The sequence below is a fragment of the Penaeus monodon genome, unplaced genomic scaffold, assembly GCF_015228065.2.
Source record: "Penaeus monodon isolate SGIC_2016 unplaced genomic scaffold, NSTDA_Pmon_1 PmonScaffold_5891, whole genome shotgun sequence".
In the NCBI taxonomy this organism is placed as follows: domain Eukaryota; kingdom Metazoa; phylum Arthropoda; class Malacostraca; order Decapoda; family Penaeidae; genus Penaeus; species Penaeus monodon.
In genome coordinates this window covers 1-18500 of record NW_023660875.1, presented here as the reverse complement: position 1 = coordinate 18500, position 18500 = coordinate 1, and the positions used below count along the sequence as shown (strand labels likewise).

Below are 18500 nucleotides of genomic sequence, written 5' to 3'. Positions count from 1 at the left end.
GTTTTTATTGTGAATATTATATGTACTACTGCAATTGTAGATACCTGTAAATCTGTACCCCTCTGTTACTTCCTGTAAATATATGGCAACCACAACCACGTTCGCGCTATCCCCCTTATTGCATTTCGTTATGCGGAAGTAATTCCTCGGAAAACCACCTGTATAAGTCAAAATTAATGAATGGTATAGCATCTCTTAAATATTTTCAGTTTGATATATCCAGTGCTTTCATTTAAACTTGCCCCAAAGAAGAAAACTTGCCTGACGATCTTATTATGCTGGTAAATTATTATGCAACATTGCATAAATGTATTGATTTGTATTCCGATATTAGCTACTGAATATTCGAACCATTGGAGGTGTACAAAACAGAAAATATCCCACTATATATACAATACGAAAGAATTGGGTAGTGAAAAGAATTTGACTTATATGGGTGTAAGTATCAGTAATATGTTTTGGAAAAATGTAATGTTACATTTACTTAACCCAAACCGATGGGCATGGCAGGAGATACATGCCATGCTCACTGTGAGTTTACTTTATTATTATATTTTTATATTATTATTATTTTTTTACACATAGAAGGCTACACTTGTTACAAGTCACTAATGAGGCAATTGCAAGTACTACCGTATCTCGTCTGTTTACCCTTTTCCTGTTTTCGAAAATATTTATATTGTTGTACCAAGATCAGTAACATAATATAATGTCTATACTAAAACTAACACCATCGATATTCATAGCATTAGTAAAGAAAACCCTTTTCCCGCAAATTCAGCAAAGGTGAAATCAGGTAAGGCCGCAAGGTCTACTAATAGACTCTTTGTGGCTAAACACTTACAGAGCAATAATAATAATAATAGAATGTTACGCCGACCGCCTCGTCTCTCTGCCACCAACACAAGGCAGGCTAGGCAGACGGCGTGCTATCCACAGGGTCGTGAACACTGAACAGCTCCAAGAGGCACCGAACACCACAGCGTCCCAGAACACCAGGAGAGGAAACGCCAAGTGGCGAGGCAGGGCACGAAGTAAACACAAAATGACAGTCTTTCCTTTATTTACACAAGTTATTTACCCGTACACTTTTCTATAGGCACAATACAGGGGGAAACCAGCATGTCACACTGCACGATACTGCTTATAACAGGGCAACACAAAGTTATATCAGGTCACAAGGGCACACACGAGGTCTTCACAGGAGGAGCACCCAACTCCGTCTCTTGGCTTGTTCCTCCGCTCACAGCCAGCTGCGTCATGTTGCCCAGGTTCCTTTCATGTTAACACATGTTTCGCACAGTCTCCGAAAGACCCACAGGCGTAGCACTATCCCCCCCTATCAAGCAGACGACCCGTCTGCTCTGACATACCTAAACCTGAAACAAACTACAGAAAATTTAAATAAAATCAGTTCTCAGAAACACAAAAATCTTTCATCCAGCGCGGCTTTCTTCGCTCTCTCTTGAGTCGCTCTGGAGGAGGAGTGGGCGGCGGTAGATTGGCAGTGGCACCAGAGGGATATCTTCTGCCCCAAGACCTGGCTCATGGTCACCATGACGTCTGCTGCATCGCCCTCACCGTCCAAATGCTCGTCCCATCTCGGTCAGCGTCTGCCACGTCCTCATCGCCGCTACTGGGGCTAACGTCATCTTCTTTTTCACCATGGCCCCAGGAGTAGCTTCCTGGCCCATGGTAACGCCACAGCCGGTGCGCCAAGTCCTCGAGGAAGTCAGGCAACGGCCCACACCAACAACTCCTCGCTCACCGACGACTCTTCTGGACGCTCCACTTCCTCACAAGTGCCCAGCTTTGCACCAGCTGGCACCTTCAGGTCCTTATCAGAGAAGTTAGCTACTAAAACTGTAACTAACCCTCCCCTGGTCCAACAAGGCTCCACCCAACCTACGCCATCAGCCAGCTGCAGGTTTGGATGGGCTCCACGAGGCCCTCTACTCACGCATCACTCTTGACAGTCGACACCGGATTATAGACTCTGTCCTGGGGAAAGGTGCAGTCGCTCAGCCATAACTACCTCTGCACAGCCAACCTCTGGAAGCAAGGGCACATCTTCACCGTGCACTCTCACCAGCTTCCATCCAAGGTCGACACACGCCTTACTCTGCGTCAGGTAGTCAAGGCCCAGCAAGCAGTGCTCGTCCAGATCGGCCACATACACCGCCAGCCGCTGCACCGTGCTGCCCACGCCAATACGAGCCTCACTGGCCCCTTGAGCTGCACACAATGCCCCGTGACAGCACACAGTCTCTGTGGTGCGTCTGGAAGTCGCATAGTGGCCAACATATCAGGCCGCACTAGGGTCTTCTCAGCCCCAGTGTCCACTGTCAGGCGGCATGGCTTCCCATCTATTGAGCCCTCCACCTGCATCGTGCTGGTTCGACGGCAGCTTACCCAAGTCGGGGCCCGGAAACCGAGACGGCTGGGTTTCGGCCCCTTCTCCAGCCTGTCCGAGTTTTCCGCCTGTACCACTTCCTTAGCCTTAGGACATGCACTCGGATGGTGACCATACCTACCACAGTCCTTGCAGCACTGCTGGAAGGCATCAGAATCCGTCCAGTTGAGAGGACGTGTTCTCCGCTCCCTCTGACACTGACTACGTCTGTGCCCTTCTCACTGCAGCCCCAACACAAGCCTGGAAAGTGCTCGGGCTCACCATCCTCAATACTATCTTCTCCACTTTAGCCTTCCGGCCCGGAGGTCACGGCGGGGCTGAGCAGCTGGCCCTAGGCCACTGGTTGCCTTCAGGAAGGCCTCGAACTCCAAGGCCCTTGCCAGCGCCACCTGCAGGTCCTCAGGGTGTGCCTCCTCAATGTAGATTTGCAGCTGCTGGTCCTGCAAAGCGTCAACAAAGAAATCGCGGGCCAGGACCACGATCATATCTTCCGCAGCCGCAGGGTACGACCTCCTTACCAGCGCCTCCACATCCTGCGCCAGCTGGGACAGTGTCTCGCCATGCTCACGAGTCCGCTTCTTCAAGTGGGCCCGATATTCCTCGGCCTGGTGGTGGTGCCCGAAACGGCGTTTCAAAGCCTCCGCCACGCTGGTGTAAGAGGCATGTTGGGATGCTGGCAGATGCCCCAACACTTCCACCGCGGGGCCCCTTAGCGCTGTTACCAGCTGTAGGGCCTTCTCTTCCTGGCTCCAGCCCTGGGCAGATGCCAGTATTTCAAATTGGGCGACATATGCCTCCCAGGCCACCTTCCCGTCGTACTCAACTAGCTTACGCTTCACAGAATGTCTGGAGGCCGAGGGGCTGCGGGGTGGAGAACGCGTGCCGTGAACTAACACGCCCGGGGGGGAGGAAGGGGGTGAGGGAGGCGACGAGGCGGGTTGACCGGGTCCGAGTTTGCCGCCACCTATATCCAAGGGAGCGGTTCCGATGGGTCCCCAGCCTTCTGCAGCGACCACTGGCTCCGACACGACGCTGCGAGGCCTGGGGGTTTCCTGCCACGGACCCCAGGCAGACCCCAGTAAAACCTGACACTCTGGCATCTGTTGCCAGAACCTCGTCTGCCTTCTCTGCTTGCACGTTACTACCTCGTGACGCCGCCTTTCCTCCTTCACTTCCTCCCTCAGGCCCTGAACCTCGCCCTTCAGAGTCTGCACCTCCTCCATCAGTTCACTCTTCACGCTGTTGCAGGCCTTGTCGTACTGCTGAGTTTCCATCTTCACAGATGCAAGATTGCTCTGTAGCACCTCAACAAGTTGGCAGAACTGTTCCTCTGCCTTCCTTGCCTGCATCTCGACGAGATGGTGCGCCTGCTCGCGTGCCCTCTGTGCCTGCTCTTCTGCCCTTTGTGCCATTTCCTCCTCATACCGGCCAGCATGGCAGTGATCAGGTCCATCTGGCTCGCTCCACCTCACTCATGCCTGCCTCAGTCAAAGCCTCCTCTCGCTCATGGCTGCCGCCATCTTTGGACGACATGATAAATCGGCGCGTCACTGATCAAATATCACAAATCCCACTCCTGACACCATTGTTACGCCGGTCGCCTCGTCTCTCTGCCACCAACACAAAGCAGGCTAGGCAGACGGCGTGTTATATACAGGGTCGTGAACACTGAACAGCTCCAAGAGGCACCGAACACCACAGCGTCCCAGAACACCAGGAGAGGAAACGCCAAGTGGCGAGGCAGGGCACGAAGTAAACACAAAATGACAGTCTTTCCTTTATTTACACAAGTTATTACCGTACACTTTTCTATAGGCACAATACAGGGGGAAACCAGCATGTCACACTGCACGATACTGCTTATAACAGGGCAACACAAAGTTATATCAGGTCACAAGGGCACACACGAGGTCTTCGCAGGAGGAGCACCCAACTCCGTCTCCTGGCTTGTTCCTCCGCTCACAGCCAGCTGCGTCATGTTTGCCCAGGTTCCTTTCATGTTAACACATGTTTCGCACAGTCTCCGAAAGACCCACTGGCGTAGCAATAATAATAACTAACAATAACAATAACAATAACAATAATAAAATAGGTCACAGTATTTTCTGGCGACATTGAGTTAAATGTTGTTTACTTTTATGAGACTAGCTTCAGTAGCAACATTTGGCATATTATCTAATTGTGCATGTTTTTCTTCACTTAAGGGATTTTATTCATCAAAAATATTCTGAACAAAAAAATAACAGTTATTTTTTAATTACAAATTACGATTTCCCATACGCAGTTCCCGCTATATAGTAAGGTGGACATATGTGTAGTACACTTTGGTTGTCATTCGTTTCCTATGCTTTTAACGTTACGGATGAACGGTTTTCTCGCGGTGGATTATGCTATCATTATCATATATTTGATTAATGAAATGTGTATGTTCACACACATAATATATGGTGGGAGTTATCTCAGAGTAGATCAGAAATGTAAATATAGTAGGTAGACCACTAGCGTGTTATTGTATGTACACATACACACGCACACGCACAGGCACAGGCACACATACACACGCACGCGCGCACGCACAGGCACACATACACACGCACGCGCGCGCGCGCTCACACACTCGCACACATAATCAATTTGAAGCCATAGCTAATGTTACACTTTATTTTATTTCTATATAAAGATAATCCTTTTCACCACCAAGTAAATGAAAATTAGGATGAAGTGTAAGCTTAGATGAGAATTGTGTAAAAATATAGTAACTTTAAGTGATTTAGCGTCGAACACCAAATGTTGGCGTTTTTGATGGGAAATGATGTATAACTTATATAAATGGAAAAACAATTCATGTTTTAGCCGAGGATGGAAGGGTTAAATCCTATTAACCAAAAATAATTGAAAACCAAAAATAATTGAATATATATCAAGACATTCTCCTTACTATAAGAATATTTTTTATTTAATCATTATATATTTATGTTCAAGTTGAGTTTGAACCCACCGAAGTGGGCTATAGAAAAATTGAGTAAGACTCATTGAGTTGTTCCTCCACGGAAATCTTTAGTAAAAGGCGAAAGATTTATGCGTTTTGAAGGAAACCAGAGTACAAATAAATGGTAACCGAATTGACCAACAAGGTAGACTGAGGATTCGTAGAGCGATGTGTATAAGGGCAAGAAAGACGTATCTTGAAATAAGCGCTATTATTTTACTTAATAAGGATTAGCACGCATAAAAGTAAATGTGTTATGATATTTACGTTAACCAAATATATAAGCCAGGTAGTTTGAACATAACTGAACTTAACAAAAGAAATTGAAAGATCGCTTATGACGAGGAATATTTTTCCCTTAAATCATCAATCATCGAAATAACGGTTTTGAAGATACACGACCCTTTTAATTCTCGTATTAGATTATCTTGTAGTACCTAGAAATGTGCAAATGAATTTCATTGGAGATACAGTGGAATAGACAATATGAATAACGCATTCAGTATTCATATAGTTTAGTTTAGTCCCTGTGTCACGTTATTTGATATGCATGTCTTGTTTTAAACTATGTATAGTGTATGCATTAAGTTCCCCACTATACTTTACTGTATACCATTTGATCAAATAGGTGTAGATTATGTAATTATTTTTAAATGGGCAAAATACGTCCACATATTACAATCATATATACATCAACATACGAAACGTAAAAACCCGTTGTATTAGAACAAAGACCTCAGTAAAATGTAGTGTGTGAATGAATGTAGATTATGAAAGCATGATCATACTTTATAGGATCACTTCTATAGTGCGATTGCCGGGTTTCTCGCCGAGATTCTCGGAATATGTTCAACCACGATGAGGACTGTTAGTGTAATCCTCTGAGCGGGAAGCGGCTCTCAAGCGTTGTGCTTGAGAGATTGATGACCGTTCTGACTCGGTTTACCGATGTTGAGAGAAGGATCACACAAGCTGAGTGGTTGAACATCAATCCACAAGGAAGTGTTCTTGAACTTTTGACAAACTCCTGAAAAGGAGGAAAAACTCTTATTATAAAAAAGGTGTAAGCTTTCTGCATCGTGGATTCAAAATCCAAGAACTGACTTGAGTGTTTAAGCCAAATTCTGTTAAATGTTTGTCTACTCTTGATGCCATTGTTATCAGTAATGCCATTGTCACTACCAGTGTTATTGTTGTATTACTATTGCAGTTATTAATTACCTCTTTGAGTTCTGTAACCCCTTTTACTTCATGTAAATATGTGACTCGGTAGCAGCAGTAACGCGAAAGTCTGGATGAGTCGGAAATCGTGCTTAACAACGGACACGAATATATATACCATGCGTCCTGGAAGTAGACGATAATAATGTGTAAACAGATTAATAGAACATTACAAAATAGTATGGAATACTAATAAACTGCCAATCCAGGCAAAGTAATATAAAATCGTAAACTTGTCAAATGTTCAATGTTGAACATGATGTGACAATCATAGCATATCAAGCTTGACGATTCTGTTTAGTGGATCGTGTGATCTAGTGGTTTGGTTCTCTGAGTAATACGCAGTGTTTGAGTCTTCGTAATGGAGGGTATTTCTATTTCTATTTAAAAAATCCATTACTACATTACTTCATCTTATGCACTTGAAGGTTTGTGGAGGCTTAGATGTCTCATGGAGTGGGAAGGTCTTTCACACACTCCAAATTTCAGGTGATACTAACATTTTTGATTTTACAATATCAACTATTTCATAAATTTCATGTTAATATGGCTCTAGAGACAGTACTGTAGATCAACCATTGAGGTACTGCAATACCTCCGATCCATGGCGGAGGTAAAGGAAGACCCTAGTAAATCTCCAGTTCTCAGAAATCCGTTTAATATCATGTGTTTTAGGGGGGGGGGGGGTTACTCCACAATATGTTTACATATTGTCTAAATTGAATTGCATTATTTCACCGATCGGCAACGAGGAAGCAAATCTGGAAAGCGTCACTCTTTTGTGGAAGCCTTTTTGATATCAGCTATTTAGAAAGTAGCTAATGTCAAATATTGAGAATGCATATAAATTTTTCAATTAGTTCATATCCTCTTCAAAGAGAATGAAACAATTACCAATGTACATTCTATGAAAGCTATTGTAGATTATGGTTCTGGTGTTCTGTGGACAGAGTGGTTCAAGCCCTTGTATTTGCATTTCTTTATAAAAATGTTTTAAAATGTGTTTCTATCTTGCACTTGATATGCACTGTAGATGATGAAGTCAAGGTGGCACAGAGTAGAAAAAGATTTTTTATTTACAGACACATAATTTGATATGATAGTAATATTATAGATAATATACCTGTGGCACTAAGTTCATATGATGAATTAGTTTATATTTTGATTATGAGTAGATTAATCCGGATGTAGTAGGGACCCAGTTTGACACTATTCATTTTTGACAGAAATAACGCAACAGACATAAATGAAACCCAAACAGTTTATAAAATCCCCGTTGGAGGGAATGGATCAGTTTGGAATTACTGTATTACTTTGTCGATTTCCGACAACAGTGTAGGAATGCCGTAAAGCGTCACCTACTCCTATTACAGAGGGGACGTGGTATCCTGCAAATGTTAATAATTTGATTTAATAAAATTGGAATATTTCCCTGGAGGAGTGGACCAATCCCGCAGGTACTGGATACCGGGCTGATCCGCGGCTAAGTTGAAGCAGGCCCATAGCACTTGCCATATTTCAGAAAATTGGTAAATATATCTAAAATAGTTATAGTCTAAATTAGACTATACCTTCCAGAGTGATATTAGTGTTACGTATAAATATAATTAAGATCTGAATAGCATATATCCGCGTGTACATTTAAATCGTCTGAATATTACATTTATGCGAACATGTATATCCATCGGTATTTATGGATATATGTGTATATGTGTGTGTGTGTACGCACACATCAGTATGCGTACGAACATTGAAAAAAACGCGGACTTGGTAAATGTCATATAGAATGAATAATTAATTGCGCGAGGAGCTTTTTATTCACCTTACGATATGTACAGGATAGTTTCACATATAATGCCTTGCATGTGAACGTTTTTGTTTCTAAACTTAGTTTTGAAATGTAATTGTGTCATTCACTTGGAGTTTCTTTAGAAAAGCAAAGGTAAATTTGTTATCTGTATAAAGTATTGTAGATGGTGTGAGGTTCTGAGTGTGAGCGATGGTGGGTCGGCGGGTGGGTAGTTTTAGCATACTTACTGGCACAGGAGATACCGTGATCACGAAGGCGGTTCTCCTAAGGCGAGGCTCATCATTGCACTCGGTGTCGCTGACCCTTGCGATTACCCAAATGTGGTTAACTCGAGTGCGCAATTTTTGTAAGCGGGGGACTCCGTTCGCGCTATCCCCCTTATAACCTTTAATTTTTACCGAAAAGTGTATTAGATCCACTTGTCCACCTAGTCTAGTTAGTAAGTAAGTAAAGTTAAAAGAAAAGACCGTTAACGGGGGGAGCCCGTTAACGGGTCTTTCTTTTAACTTTACTTACTTACTAACTAGACTAGGTGGACAAGTGGATCTAATACACTTTTCGGTAAAAATTAAAGGTTATAAGGGGATAGCGCGAACGGAGTCCCCGCTTACAAAAATTGCGCACTCGAGTTAACCACATTTGGGTTAATCGCAAGGGTCAGCGACACCGGAGTGCAATGATGAGCCTCGCCTTAGGAGAACCGCCTTCGTGATCACGGTATCTCCTGTGCCAGGTAAGTATGCTAAAACTACCCACCCGCCGACCCACCATCGCTCACACTCAGAACCTCACACCATCTACAATACTTTATACAGATAACAAATTTACCTTTGCTTTTCTAAAGAAACTCCAAGTGAATGACACAATTACATTTCAAAACTAAGTTTAGAAACAAAAACGTTCACATGCAAGGCATTATATGTGAAACTATCCTGTACATATCGTAAGGTGAATAAAAAGCTCCTCGCGCAATTAATTATATCATTCTATATGACATTTACCAAGTCCGCGTTTTTTTCAATGTTCGTACGCATACTGATGTGTGCGTACACACACACACATATACACATATATCCATAAATACCGATGGATATACATGTTCGCATAAATGTAATATTCAGACGATTTAAATGTACACGCGGATATATGCTATTCAGATCTTAATTATATTTATACGTAACACTAATATCACTCTGGAAGGTATAGTCTAATTTAGACTATAACTATTTTAGATATATTTACCAATTTTCTGAAATATGGGCAAGTGCTATGGGCCTGCTTCAACTTAGCCGCGGATCAGCCCGGTATTCCAGTACCTGCGGGATTGGTCCACTCCCTCCAGGGAAAATATTCCAATTTATTAAATCAAATTATTAACATTTGCAGGATACAACGTCCCCTCTGTAAATAGGAGTAGGTGACGCTTTACGGCATTCCTACACTGTTGTCGGAAATCGACAAAGTAATACAGTAATTCCAAAACTGATCCATTCCTCCAACGGGATTTGTATAAACTGTTTGGGTTTCCATTTATGTCTGTTGCGTTATTTCTGTCAAAATGAATAGTGTCAAACTGGGTCCCTACTACATCCGGATTAATTACTCATAATCAAAATATAAACTAATTCATCATATGAACTTAGTGCCACAGGTATATTATCTATAATATTACTATCATATCAAATTATGTGTCTGTAAATAAAAAATCTTTTTCTACTCTGTGCCACCTTGACTTCATCATCTACAGTGCATATCAAGTGCAAGATAGAAACACATTTTAAAACATTTTTATAAAGAAATGCAAATACAAGGGCTTGAACCACTCTGTCCACAGAACACCAGAACATAATCTACAATAGCTTCATAGAATGTACATTGGTAATTGTTTCATTCTCTTTGAAGAGGATATGAACTAATTGAAAAAATTTATATGCATTCTCAATATTTGACATTAGCTACTTTCTAAATAGCTGATATCAAAAAGGCTTCCACAAAAGAGTGACGCTTTCCAGATTTGCTTCCTCGTTGCCGATCGGTGAAATAATGCAATTCAATTTAGACAATATGTAAACATATTGTGGAGTAACCCCCCCCCCCTAAAACACATGATATTAAACGGATTTCTGAGAACTGGAGATTTACTAGGGTCTTCCTTTACCTCCGCCATGGATCGGAGGTATTGCAGTACCTCAATGGTGATCTACAGTACTGTCTCTAGGAGCATATTACATGAAATTTATGAAATAGTTGATATTGTAAAATCAAAAATGTTAGTATCACCTGAAATTTGGAGTGTGTGAAAGACCTTCCCACTCCATGAGACATCTAAGCCTCCACAAACCTTCAAGTGCATAAGATGAAGTAATGTAGTAATGGATTTTTTAAATAGAAATAGAAATACCCTCCATTACGAAGACTCAAACACTGCGTATTACTCAGAGAACCAAACCACTAGATCACACGATCCACTAAACAGAATCGTCAAGCTTGATATGCTATGATTGTCACATCATGTCAACATTGAACATTTGACAAGTTTACGATTTTATATTACTTTCCTGGATTGGCAGTTTATTAGTATTCCATACTATTTGTAATGTTCTATTAATCTGTTTACACATTATTATCGTTCTACTTCCAGGACGCATGGTATATATATTCGTGTCCGTTGTTAAGCACGATTTCCGACTCATCCAGACTTTCGCGTTACTGCTGCTACCGAGTCACATATTTACATGAAGTAAAAGGGGTTACAGAACTCAAAGAGGTAATTAATAACTGCAATAGTAATACAACAATAACACTGGTAGTGACAATGGCATTACTGATAACAATGGCATCAAGAGTAGACAAAACATTTAACAGAAATTTGGCTTAAACACTCAAGTCAGTTCTTGGATTTTGAAATCCACGATGCAGAAAGCTTACACCTTTTTATAATAAGAGTTTTTCCTCCTTTTCAGGAGTTGTCAAAAGTTCAAGAACACTTCTTGTGGATTGATGTTCAACCACTCAGCTTGTGTGATCCTTCTCTCAACATCGGTAAACCGAGTCAGAACGGTCATCAAATCTCTCAAGCACAACGCTTGAGAGCCGCTTCCCGCTCAGAGGATATCACTAACAGTCCTCATCGTGGTTGAACATATCCGAGAATCTCGGCGAGAAAACCCGGCAATCGCACTATAGAAGTGATCCTATAAAGTATGATCATGCTTTCATAATCTACATTCATTCACACACTACATTTTACTGAGGTCTTTGTTCTAATACAACGGGTTTTTACGTTTCGTATGTTGATGTATATATGATGTAATATGTGGACGTAGTTTGCCCATTTAAAAATAATTACATAATCTACACCTATTTGATCAAATGGTATACAGTAAAGTATAGTGGGGAACTTAATGCATACACTATACATAGTTTAAAACAAGACATGCATATCAAATAACGTGACACAGGGACTAAACTAAACTATATGAATACTGAATGCGTTATTCATATTGTCTATTCCACTGTATCTCCAATGAAATTCATTTGCACATTTCTAGGTACTACAAGATAATCTAATACGAGAATTAAAAGGGTCGTGTATCTTCAAAACCGTTATTTCGATGATTGATGATTTAAGGGAAAAATATTCCTCGTCATAAGCGATCTTTCAATTTCTTTTGTTAAGTTCAGTTATGTTCAAACTACCTGGCTTATATATTTGGTTAACGTAAATATCATAACACATTTACTTTTATGCGTGCTAATCCTTATTAAGTAAAATAATAGCGCTTATTTCAAGATACGTCTTTCTTGCCCTTATACACATCGCTCTACGAATCCTCAGTCTACCTTTGTTGGTCAATTCGGTTACCATTATTTGTAACTCTGGTTTCCCTTCAAAACGCATAAATCTTTCGCCTTTTACTAAAGATTCCGTGGAGGGGAAACAAACTCAATGAGTCTTACTCAATTTTTTCTATAGCCCACTTCGGTGGGTTCAAACTCAACTTGAACATAAATATATAATGATTAAATAAAAAATATTCTTATAGTAAGGAGAATGTCTTGATATATATTCAATTATTTTTGGTTTTCAATTATTTTTGGTTAATAGGATTTAACCCTTCCATCCTCGGCTAAAACATGAATTGTTTTTCCATTTATATAAGTTATACATCATTTCCCATCAAAACGCAACATTTGGTGTTCGACGCTAAACACTTAAAGTTACTATAATTGTTACACAATTCTCATCTAAGCTTACACTTAATCTAATTTTCATTTACTTGGTGGTGAAAAGGATTATCTTTATATAGAAATAAAATAAAGTGTAACATTAGCTATGGCTTCAAATTGATTATGTGTGCGAGTGTGTGAGCGCGCGCGCGCGTGCGTGTGTATGTGTGCCTGTGCGTGCGCGCGTGCGTGTGTATGTGTGCCTGTGCCTGTGCGTGTGGCGTGTGTATGTGTACATACAATACCACGCTAGTGGTCTACCTACTATATTTACATTTCTGATCTACTCTGAGATAACTCCCACCATATATTATGTGTGTGAACATACACATTTCATTAATCAAATATATGATAATGATAGCATAATCCACCGCGAGAAAACCGTTCATCCGTAACGTTAAAAGCATAGGAAACGAATGACAACCAAAGTGTACTACACATATGTCCACCTTACTATATAGCGGGAACTGCGTATGGGAAATCGTAATTTGTAATTAAAAATAACTGTTATTTTTGTGTTCAGAATATTTTTGATGAAATAAAATCCCTTAAGTGAAGAAAAACATGCACAATTAGATTAATATGCCAAATGTTGCTACTGAAGCTAGTCTCATAAAAGTAAACAACATTTAACTCAATGTCGCCAGGAAAATACTGTGACCTATTTTATTATTGTTATTGTTATTGTTATTGTTAGTTATTATTATTGCTACGCCAGTGGGTCTTTCGGAGACTGTGCGAAACATGTGTTAACATGAAAGGAACCTGGGCAAACATGACGCAGCTGGCTGTGAGCGGAGGAACAAGCCAGGAGACGGAGTTGGGTGTCCTCCTGCGAAGACCTCGTGTGTGCCTTGTGACCTGATATAACTTTGTGTTGCCCTGTTATAAGCAGTATCGTGCAGTGTGACATGCTGGTTTCCCCTGTATTGTGCCTATAGAAAAGTGTACGGGTAAATAACTTGTGTAAATAAAGGAAAGACTGTCATTTTGTTTACTTGTGCCCTGCCTCGCCACTTGGCGTTTCCTCTCTGGTGTTCTGGGACGCTGTGGTGTTCGGTGCTCTGGAGCTGTTCAGTGTTCACGACCCTGTATATAACACGCCGTCTGCCTAGCTGCTTTGTGTGGTAGCAGAGAGACGAGGCGGCGGCGTAACAAATGGTGTCAGGAGTGGGATTTGTGATATTTGATCAGTGACGCGCCGATTTATCATGTCGTCCAAAGATGGCGGCAGCCATGAGCGAGAGGAGGCTATGACTGAGGCAGGCACGAGTGAGGTGAAGCCGAGCCAGATGGAACCTGATCACTGCCATGCTGGCCGTATGAGGGAGGAAATGCACAAAGGGCAGAAAGAGCAGGCACAGAGGGCACGCGAGCAGGCGCACCATCTCGTCGAGATGCAGGCAAGGAAGCAAGAGGAACAGTTCTGCCAACTTGTTGAGGTGCTACAGAGCAATCTTGCATCTGTGAAGATGGAAACTCAGCAGTACACTGACAAGGCCTGCAACAGCGTGAAGAGTGAACTGATGGAGGAGGTGCAGACTCTGAAGGGCGAGGTTCAGGGCTGAGGGAGGAAGTGAAGGAGGAAAGGCGGCGTCACGAGGTAGTAACGTGCAAGCAGAGAAGGCAGACGAGGTTCTGGCAACAGATGCCAGAGTGTCAGGTTTACTGGGTCTGCCTGGGGTCCGTGGCAGGAAACCCCAGGCTCGCAGCGTCGTGTCGGAGCCAGTGGTCGCTGCAGAAGGCTGGGGACCCATCGGAACCGCTCCCTGGATATAGGTGGCGGCAAACTCGGACCCGGTCAACCCGCCTCGTCGCCTCCCTCACCCCCTTCCTCCCCCCGGGGTGTTAGTTCACGGCACGCGTTCTCCACCCCGCAGCCCCTCGGCCTCCAGACATTCTTGTGAAGCGTAAGCTAGTTGAGTACGACGGGAAGGTGGCCTGGGAGGCATATGTCGCCCAATTGAAATACTGGCATCTGCCCAGGGCTGGAGCCAGGAAGAGAAGGCCTACAGCTGGTAACAGCGCTAAGGGCCCGCGGTGGAAGTGTTGGGGCATCTGCAGCATCCCAACATGCCTCTTACACCAGCGTGGCGGAGGCTTTGAAAAAGCCGTTTCGGGCACCACCACCAGGCCGAGGAATATCGGGCCCACTTGAGAAGCGGACTCGTGAGCATGGCGAGACACTGTCCCAGCTGGCGCAGGATGTGGAGGCGCTGGTAAGGAGGTCGTACCTGCGGCTGCGGAAGATATGATCGTGGTCCTGGCCCGCGATTTCTTGTTGACGCTTGCAGGACCAGCAGCTGCAAATCTACATTGAGGAGGCACACCCTGAGGACCTGCAGGTGGCGCTGGCAAGGGCTTGGAGTTCGAGGCCTTCTGAAGGCAAACCAGTGGCCTAGGGCCAGCTGCTCAGCCCCGCCGTGACCTCCGGGGCCGGAAGGCTAAAGTGGAGAAGGTAGCATTGAGGAAGGTGAGCCCTAGCACTTTCCAAGGCTTGTGTTGGGGCTGCAGTGAGGAAGGGCACAGACGTAGTCAGTGTCAGAGGGAGCGGAGAACACGTCCTCTCAACTGGACGGATTCTGATGCCTTCCAGCAGTGCTGCAAGGACTGTGGTAGGTATGGTCACCATCCGAGTGCATGTCCTAAGGCTAAGGAAGTGGTACAGGCGGAAAACTCGGACAGGCTGGAGAAGGGGGCCGAAACCCAGCCGTCCTCGGTTTCCGGGCCCCGACTTGGGTAAGCTGCCGTCGAACCAGCACGATGCAGGTGGAGGGCTCAATAGATGGGAAGCCATGCCGCCTGACAGTGGACACTGGGGCTGAGAAGACCCTAGTGCGGCCTGATATGTTGGCCACTATGCGACTTCCAGACGCACCACAGAGACTGTGTGCTGTCACGGGGCATTGTGTGCAGCTCAAGGGGCCAGTGGAGGCTCGTATTGGCGTGGGCAGCACGGTGCAGCGGCTGGCGGTGTATGTGGCCGATCTGGACGAGCACTGCTTGCTGGGCCTTGACTACCTGACGCAGAGTAAGGCGTGTTGTCGACCTTGGATGGAAGCTGGTGAGAGTGCACGGTGAAGATGTGCCCTTGCTTCCAGAGGTTGCTGTGCAGAGGTAGTTATGGCTGAGCGACTGCACCTTCCCCCAGGACAGAGTCTATAATCCGGTGTCGACTGTCAAGAGTGATGCGTGGAGTAGAGGGCCTCGTGGAGCCCATCCAAAACCTGCAGCTGGCTGATGGCGTAGCGGTTGGGTGGAGCCTTGTTGGACCAGGGGAGGGGTTAGTTACAGTTTTAGTAGCTAACTTCTCTGATAAGGACCTGAAGGTGCCAGCTGGTGCAAAGCTGGGCACTTGTGAGGAAGTGGAGCGTCCAGAAGAGTCGTCGGTGAGCGAGGAGTTGGTTGGTGTGGGGCGTTGCCTGACTTCCTCGAGGACTTGGCGCACCGGCGTGGGCGTTACCATGGGCCAGGAAGCTACTCCTGGGGCCATGGTGAAAAAGAAGATGACGTTAGCCCCAGTAGCGGCGATGAGGACGTGGCAGACGCTGACGAGATGGGGCGAGCATTGGACGGTGAGGGCGATGCAGCAGACGTCAATGGTGACCATGAGCCAGGTCTTGGGGCAGAAGATATCCCTCTGGGTGCCACTGCCAATCTACCGCCGCCCACTCCTCCTCCAGAGCGACTCAAGAGAGAGCGAAGAAAGCCGCGCTGGATGAAAGATTTTTGTGTTTCTGAGAACTGATTTTATTTAAATTTTCTGTAGTTTGTTTCAGGTTAGTATGTCAGAGCAGACGGGTCGTCTGCTTGATAGGGGGGGATAGTGCTACGCCTGTGGGTCTTTCGGAGACTGTGCGAAACATGTGTTAACATGAAAGGAACCTGGGCAAACATGACGCAGCTGGCTGTGAGCGGAGGAACAAGCCAAGAGACGGAGTTGGGTGCTCCTCCTGTGAAGACCTCGTGTGTGCCCTTGTGACCTGATATAACTTTGTGTTGCCCTGTTATAAGCAGTATCGTGCAGTGTGACATGCTGGTTTCCCCCTGTATTGTGCCTATAGAAAAGTGTACGGGTAAATAACTTGTGTAAATAAAGGAAAGACTGTCATTTTGTGTTTACTTCGTGCCCTGCCTCGCCACTTGGCGTTTCCTCTCCTGGTGTTCTGGGACGCTGTGGTGTTCGGTGCCTCTTGGAGCTGTTCAGTGTTCACGACCCTGTGGATAGCACGCCGTCTGCCTAGCCTGCCTTGTGTTGGTGGCAGAGAGACGAGGCGGTCGGCGTAACATTATTATTATTATTATTATTGCTCTGTAAGTGTTTAGCCACAAAGGAGTCTATTAGTAGACCTTGCGGCCTTACCTGATTTCACCTTTGCTTGAATTTGCGGGAAAAGGGTTTTCTTTACTAATGCTATGAATATCGATGGTGTTAGTTTTAGTATAGACATTATTATTATGTTACTGATCTTGGTACGAACAATATAAAATATTTTCGAAAAAACAGGGAAAAGGGTAAACAGACGAGATAGGTAGTACTTGCAATTGCCTCATTAGTGACTTGTAACAAGTGTAGCCTTCTATGTGTAAAAAAAATAATAATAATAATATAAAAATATAAATAATAAAGTAAACTCACAGTGAGCATGGCATGTATCTCCATGCCATGCCCATCGGTTTTGGGTTAAGTAAATGTAACATACATTTTTCCAAAACATATTACTGATACTTACACCATATAAGTCAAATTCTTTTCACTACCCAATTCTTTCGTATTGTATATATAGTGGGATATTTTCTGTTTTGTACACCTCCAATGGTTCGAATATTCAGTAGCTAATATCGGAATACAAATCAATACATTTATGCAATGTTGCATAATAATTTACCAGCATAAATAAGAATCGTCAGGCAAGTTTCTCTTTTGGGGCAAGTTTAAATGAAAGCACTGGGATATCAAACTGAAAATATTTAAGAGATGCTATACCATTCATTAATTTTGACTTATACAGGTGGGTTTCCGAGGAATTACTTCCGCATAACGAAATGCAATAAGGGGGATAGCGCGAACGTGGTTGTGGTTGCCATATATTACAGGAAGTAACAGAGGGGGTACAGAATTACAGGTATCTACAAATTGCAGTAGTAATATAATATTCACATAATAAAAGACGTGGCATGCATAATAATATCAACTGTAGATAAAGAAGTAATGGTACAGTATGTAATAGTTCTGCTAGTAGCAAGTATCAGTGTCATATTATATTTACGAACAAATAGTTGTTTATTAATGAAATTTTCATGTAAACATTAATACCAAATATTAGTGAAAAGTGTTACTACATTTTCTGTTCAAGTTTTCTTCTATAGTGGCAAGCTCTCAGTTTTGTAATTATGTCTTTTTTCCTTGTTAGGAGTTTACTATACTTCCAGACTTGTGGATTGATATCCTCCTCTGAGCATCGGTAAACCGAGTCAGAACGGTCATCAAATCTCTCAAGCACAAACACTTGACAGCCGCTTCCCGCTCAGAGGATTACACTAACAGTCCTCATCGTGGCTGAATATATTCGAGAATCTCGGCGAGAAAACCCGGCAATCGCACTATAGTAGTGGTCCTATTAAAGTATGATCATGGTTTCGAGTTCGATGTTCTTCACAGACTACTTTTACTAACAACTTCGTTCTACTACACCGGATTTTCACGCGATATGTTGGTACATGTATGATGCAATATGTGGGCATAGTTTGGACCATTTCAAAACTAATAAGCCATAGAGGTGCAACTAAACTAAACCATATCTACTAGGAAAGCATATTTCTTCAGTGATATTTCC

At 43.6% G+C, this 18500-nt stretch overlaps 7 non-coding genes across 7 annotated transcripts; 3 read left to right on the top strand and 4 right to left on the bottom strand.

Moving 5' to 3' along the window:
• Positions 1-5403: 5403 nt before the first annotated feature.
• On the bottom strand, positions 5404-5517 carry LOC119571313. The gene has a single exon (XR_005228566.1). It is a non-coding gene; the product is annotated as a U5 spliceosomal RNA (small nuclear RNA).
• Positions 5518-6180: 663 nt separating this feature from the next.
• On the top strand, positions 6181-6383 carry LOC119571316. The gene has a single exon (XR_005228569.1). It is a non-coding gene; the product is annotated as a small nucleolar RNA U3 (small nucleolar RNA).
• Positions 6384-8652: 2269 nt separating this feature from the next.
• On the top strand, positions 8653-8812 carry LOC119571315. The gene has a single exon (XR_005228568.1). It is a non-coding gene; the product is annotated as a U1 spliceosomal RNA (small nuclear RNA).
• A 200-nt stretch (positions 8813-9012) lies between these two features.
• Positions 9013-9174, bottom strand: LOC119571312. Its single transcript, XR_005228565.1, has one exon. It is a non-coding gene; the product is annotated as a U1 spliceosomal RNA (small nuclear RNA).
• A 2266-nt stretch (positions 9175-11440) lies between these two features.
• Positions 11441-11644, bottom strand: LOC119571317. The gene has a single exon (XR_005228570.1). It is a non-coding gene; the product is annotated as a small nucleolar RNA U3 (small nucleolar RNA).
• A 663-nt stretch (positions 11645-12307) lies between these two features.
• On the top strand, positions 12308-12426 carry LOC119571314. The gene has a single exon (XR_005228567.1). It is a non-coding gene; the product is annotated as a U5 spliceosomal RNA (small nuclear RNA).
• A 5665-nt stretch (positions 12427-18091) lies between these two features.
• Positions 18092-18299, bottom strand: LOC119571318. The gene has a single exon (XR_005228571.1). It is a non-coding gene; the product is annotated as a small nucleolar RNA U3 (small nucleolar RNA).
• Positions 18300-18500: the final 201 nt, after the last annotated feature.